Genomic DNA, 6,513 nt, shown 5'->3' with positions numbered 1-6,513 from the left:
GGGCATTGTCTCCTAATTGCCTTGCTCCTTGGGTGGTGCTTGCATCCTTGCCTTAACTCCTCATCCAATCAAAACTTCAGTCTAGGATTGTCACATAGAACACCTACCTAACAAACCAATTCGTGAGGCGGTTAATGACTGATAATAGCTTTACGTGTGGCCCCTCAATGACATGTCTGTGCCACCTAAAGACTCTGACTGGGACTGCCTTAATTCAGATGTGTTGTGGCTTGTAGGGGCTGGAGCTCAAGGGAGGTGGGGAATGTGGAAGCTCTTGCCAGAGCTTTCCCATATTCTGTGAGGATGATCTATTCAATCTACAAAGAAAAATGCTGTGCTTATAAACAATAGGGACAAAGGTAGAATAGACCTTGTGATCTGAAAGGCCATCTTTGCCTCAAGCCAGCCTCCCCAGAAAAATCACTTTAAAATGACAGTTGTCTGGGAAGGATTATACATTGATGTAAATAGTATTTATGATGTAAATAGTAAATAGCAAACAGCCAGCTTACGAGAACAGGATAGGTAAATTTGATAATAACATAGTGGATATAAAACAGAAACTACAGGGCGCCTGGGTAGTTCAGTCTGTTAAGCACTGGACTTCAGCTCAGGTCATGGTTTGTTAGTTTGAGCCCCAGGTAGGGCTCTGTGCTGACAGCTTGGAGCCTGAAGCCTGCTTCAGATTCTGTGTCTCCCTCTCTCTCTGCCCCTCCCCTGCTCACATTCTTTCTCTCAAAAATAAATAAATATTTAAAAATTAAAAAAAAAAAAAGAAAAGAAAGAGAAACTACAAAACCAAGTGTGTAAGAAATACCACATTGCACATTTCCTCTAAACCCTTTTGTTTGCATCAGGGGCTAACTAGGAAAATAGAGACCACTTCAAGTTTTTCCAAACAGACAACTAAACACAAGGAAAGGATAACACAGGCAATGGAAGAACTCAGAAGCTAAACAGGAGTTGGTGAAGTGAGCATAGACCCTTGCTGGAGAAATAAGGGGAGTAGAGAGGGTTACTGGAGCCCAGGGACCCAAAAGTATGGCCAAACTGGGAGCTGTGGCCAACCTGGGAGCTATGGCCACAGAGGAGAAACAGCTACTGCCAAGTAGTCCTTTATGGCAGGGAAAAGGGGGAAATGTACATAGGTTCTCCTCTCCTCCTGCCCTCTGATCTCCTGCCAGTGCCTGACATTTAGCCAAATGTAGACTCCTGCCATCATGAGAACCAGGAAAACACCCTTCAGGGCTTAGCCCTTCTGCAACATGGAGGCAAACAGGGGAAGGGCATGGGGTTTGCATCTAAGGGCAAACAGGCCCCAGATCAGCACATCTTTTTATTTCACTTTCAAGGCTTCAGTCTTTCTTCAAGTTTTTTCCCCACTCCCTTGGGTAGGGTCAGAGTTCCAAGAGTTCCATTCCAGGCCATGGGTAGGCGGTGATGACAGGCAGTGGGAAGAAGTCCTTTGGTTTATATGCAATTATCCACAGAGGTTTCTATTGTCCCTTCCCAGAACTATCACCTACGGCAGCAGGCTGCAGTGCACAACATGTCCATAGATGGGATGGCCCTGTCCTATACACTTGAATCCTCCCTTTAGCCCTCTCCTGTTCTAGCACACACTTGGAGCCAAAGAATATTTCTAAGGTCGAGGACTGTCCTACTAAGCCTCACACATTATCAGTCATTTATATTTAGGGTCCTTTATCAAATATATGATATAAGCAGTTTCAAAGTTTAAGAATGAAAAAAAAAGATACATCATGCAAATATTGTTGAAAACAAGAGTAGCATCATTAATATTAGATAAAGTAGGCTTCAGATCAAAGAAAATTGATAGAAAGGGGCATTATAAGATGATTAAATGGTCAATATACCCAGAGACTACTGTGCAATACACCAAATAGGAGAGCTGCAAATTACATAAAACAAAAGCTGGTGAACTGAAAAGAGAAATAGGCAAACATACACTTATAGTTGAAGACCTCAACACCCCTCTATTAAGAACTGATAGAACAACTAGACAATAAATCAGCAAGGATCAATAACAACATCACCCAACAGGCTGTAACTGACATCTATGGAACACTCCACCCAAGAACAGAAGAATGTACAACTTTTTTTTTAATGTTTATTTTATTTATTTTGAGATAGAGAGCATGAGCAGGGGAGGGACAGAGAGAGAGAGAGAAAGAGAGAACCCCAAGCAGGCTCCACGCTGTTAACACAAGAGCCCAATGTGGGGCTCAATCTCATGAATAGCAAGATCATGACCTGAGCCGAAATCAAGAGCCAGACGCTCAAGTGACTGGGCCACGCAGGGGCACTTGTACAGTCTTTTCAAATGCCCATGGAACATACACCAAGAAGGACTATCCTGGTTCATAAATCAAATCTCAAGAAATCTAAAACAACAAATCATACAGAGCATTTCCTCCAACTACAAGGAAATCAAACTAGAAATCAATACCACAAAGAAAACCAGAAAATGCCCAACACTTGGAACAAAACAACAAATTTCTACATAATCCATTAATCAAAGAGGAAATCTCAAGGGAAATTTTAAAAATACATTTATTTAACAGAGTGAAAATGAAAATACAACATTTCAGAACATGTGGGACACAGGTAAAGCAGTCCTGAGAAGGAAATTTGTAGCACTAAAAAGAGTACATTAGAAGAGAGGAAAATCTCAGATCAATAATCTCTTATTTTAAGAATCTAAAAACAAACAAACAAACAAAAAAAGCAAAATAAACCCAAAGCAAAAATCAGAACAGAAATCAATGGAATTGAAACAGAAAACAATAGAGAAAATGAATGAAATGTAAAGCTGGTTCTTTGAAAGTATCAGTAAAACTCAGTTTCTAGCAAAACTAAAAAAAAAGAAAATCCAAATGATCAAAATCGGGAATAAAACAGAAGATATTACTGTAGGCCCTGAAGACATTAAAAGGGCAGTTAGAAAATACGATGAACAACTCTACACTCATACATTGGACAACTTAAATGAAATGGACCAATTCCTTGAAAAATATAAACTACCCAAATATACCCAATATGAAATAGATAATAAGAACAACCATGTAACTATTAAAGAAATTTAATTCATAACTTTACAGCTTCCAAAAAGCAATATCTGGGTTGAGAGAACTCCTAAAACCTCTATCATACATTTAAAGGATTAGTACCAGGGGTGCCTGGGTGGCTCAGTTGGTTAAGTGGGTAAGCAGTTAAGCATCCAACTTTGGGTCAGGTCACAATTTCATATTTTGTGAGTTCCAGTCCCGTGTCAGGTTCTGTGCTGACAGCTCAGAGCCTGGAGCCTGCTTTGGATTCTGTGTCTCCCTCTCTCTCTGCCCCTCCCCTACTTGCTCTCTCTCTCTCTCTCTCTCTCTCTCCCAAAAATAAATAAATAAACATGAAAATAAACATAAAAAAAAAAAGAATTAGTACCAACTCTGTGGTCCCTTTCAGAAAAAGGATGAGGAATGAACACTTCCCATTCATTTTATGAAGCTAATAGTACTCTGATACCAAAACCAGAAAAAGACACTACTAAAAAAAGAAATCTGCAGACAAATATCCCTCATGAATATAGTTGTAAAAAAACTCAACAAAATATTAGCAAATAAAAATCAGTGATATATAAAAAGAAGTACACACTATGACCGAGTGAGTTTATATCAGGGATGAAAGGCTGGCTTGATACTTAAAAATCAATCAATGTTATCCATCATAGTAATATATTAAAGTAGAAAACTCATATGATCTCATCAATTAATAAAGAAAAGGCATTTGACAAAATTCAACAGCTATTCATGATTTTTAAAAAAGCTCATAGAAAATGGGAATGAAGAGGAACTTTCTCAATTTGATAATGAGCATTTATAAAAAAAGCTACAGTTAATATGATAGTAATAGTGGAAGATGAAATGCTTTCCTCTAAGCACTTGGGAAAATACAAAATTGTTCTCACTACTCATCTTCAAATTGTGCTGGAATTTCTAGCCAGTACAATAAGGCAAGAAAAGATTGGAATAGAAGAAAGAAAACTACTTCTATTTTCAGATGACCTAATTTTCTATGGAAAATCCCTAGAAATCTACAAACAAAAACAAATAAACAAACAAGTTCCTAGAACCATTTAAAGAGTTCAACAAGGCCTCAATATACAAGATATACATACAAAAGTCTACAGTATTTCTGTGTACCTGTAATGAGTATATGGAAACCAAAATTTAAAATACAGTATCAATAACAATCACTCAAAAAAGAAATATCTAGGTATAGGTATAAGACTTATAGGTTGAAAACTATAAAATGTTGATGAAAGAAATCAAAGATCGAAATAAACAAAGAGACATACTGTGTTCACGGATTGGAAGATTCAACCTAGTAAAGATGTCAGATCTCTTTAAATTGATCTGCTGGTTTAATGAAGTCCCTACCAAAGTCCCAATAAGGTTTTTTGTAGACAGAGATGAGTTTATTCTATAATCTATACGGAAAGGCACAGTCCCTAGAACAGCTTAAAAAAAAATCTTAACAGAAGAATAAAGCAGAGAGAATCAGTCTACTCCTTTGGAAACTGATTTTTGACATAGAAGCAAAAGCAATTCAACAGAGGAAAGATAGCCTTTAGAACAAATATTGCTCCAAGCCATCGGACGTCTTGGAAAAGAAAATTGAAGCTCAACGTGTCTTATGCTTTCTGCAAAAATTAACTAAAAATGAATCTTGAACTTAAATGTAAAACATAAAACTATAAAAACTATAAAACTTTTCAAAAACGCTAAACTTTTAGCTAAAACATGAAAACATGATTCATAAGATGAAAAACTAATAAAGTAGACTTCATTAAAATTAAAAACATTCGCTCTGCTAAAAACCCTGTTAAGAGGATCAAAAGACAAACTGAAGATGGGGAGAAAATATTTACAGATCATATACCTAATGAAGAACTGGAATCTAGAATACATTATAAATGTTTAAAACTCAACCGTAAAAAACTCAATCCAATTAGAAAATAGGCAAAAGATATTTAGAGATATTTCACCAAAGAGGATATACACATGGCAAATTAGCACATGGAAAGATCACTACCCATTATGGGAATGCAAAGTAAAACCACAATGAGATACTACTTACATAACTATCATAATGGCTAAAATAACAAATAGTGACGACACCAAATGCTGGTGAGGATGTGGAGAAACTGAATCATTCACATTGCTAGTAAAAATGTAACATGGCAGAGCCACTGTGGAAAACAATCTGGAAAAACACTCTGGAAAAAATTAAACATGCAGCTACATATGACCCAGCGATTACACTCCTGAGCACTTTTTCCAGGGAAATGAACACCTACATTTACTCAACAAACTCTACATGAATACTTATAGCCTTCATAATAACGCTCAGCATTATTCATTATAGTCAGAAACAGGAAACAACCCAGGTGTTGTTCAATGGGTGAATGGTTAAACAGTGATGCAACCATACCATGGAATACTACTCGGCAATAAAAAGGAAAAAACTATAGATTCATGCAACAATCTGCAGAGAATTGTACTGAAACAAAAAAGCCAATCTCAAAATCTTACAATCTGTATGATTCCATAAATAGGAAATTCTTGAAATGACAAAATTATAGAAATGGAGAAGAGATTAATGGTTGCCAGGGGTTAAGGCTGTGATACTGCACCATAAAATATAGTACCACGTAGCACTATACTGTAAGTTACCAATGGGGAAAACTGGCTAACGAGTTCATGGAATCTCTCTGTATTATTTCCTATAACTGCAAAATAACTCAAAATAACAAACATTAAAATATTGGATTTAAAAGCAGTACATCTGCATATTTAGAACATATTTTTAGAAGCATAGCCAAGAAGTGGAAAGTATGAGTTGCCCCCAGGGAGGAAAGATGATGGAAAGGAAAGATGATGGCTGGGGAACACAGTGGGAGGTAAATTTGAAATACACTCTTCTGTATATTTCCAATTTTTAACTATGCAAAATTAATGCCTATTCAGAAAATAAATTTTCACATATCTATTTTGTAATTCCTCAGCCAATCAAAGCCTGATGATTTCCAATTGTTAACAGTCTTGATTAATCTGTTAATTTTCTATTCAGAAAGTACATGAAGTGGCTCTTTTCCCCTTCCAGTCATTAACCTATTGCAGTATTACAAGTACTTTGTTCTTCCTAAACACTTAGCCAAAATCTTTATTTTTTTTAAAATTATGAATATTCATTTTTATATACTCATTCTTTTCCAGAATAAAAAGCAGTTGGTGGGAAAATCTTCGTTCCTCTTTGTTACTAGTGTAGTTACTACAGTTTGTTTACTATGAAATTAGTGACCACTTCCTAGACTTGCACATCAGCACCAGAGCAAGAGTTGGATGATTACGTTAAGGCTCCTCTGCTTTCAAATCCAGAATGGAGTTTTAGGTTGATTTTTCTTTAGGTGTTGAAAAAAAACAGTTCAGAAACTACAGC

The sequence above is a fragment of the Acinonyx jubatus genome, chromosome A1 (genome assembly GCF_027475565.1).
Source record: "Acinonyx jubatus isolate Ajub_Pintada_27869175 chromosome A1, VMU_Ajub_asm_v1.0, whole genome shotgun sequence".
NCBI classification, from domain to species: Eukaryota; Metazoa; Chordata; class Mammalia; order Carnivora; family Felidae; genus Acinonyx; species Acinonyx jubatus.
Note: the sequence above shows the minus strand (reverse complement) of the source record.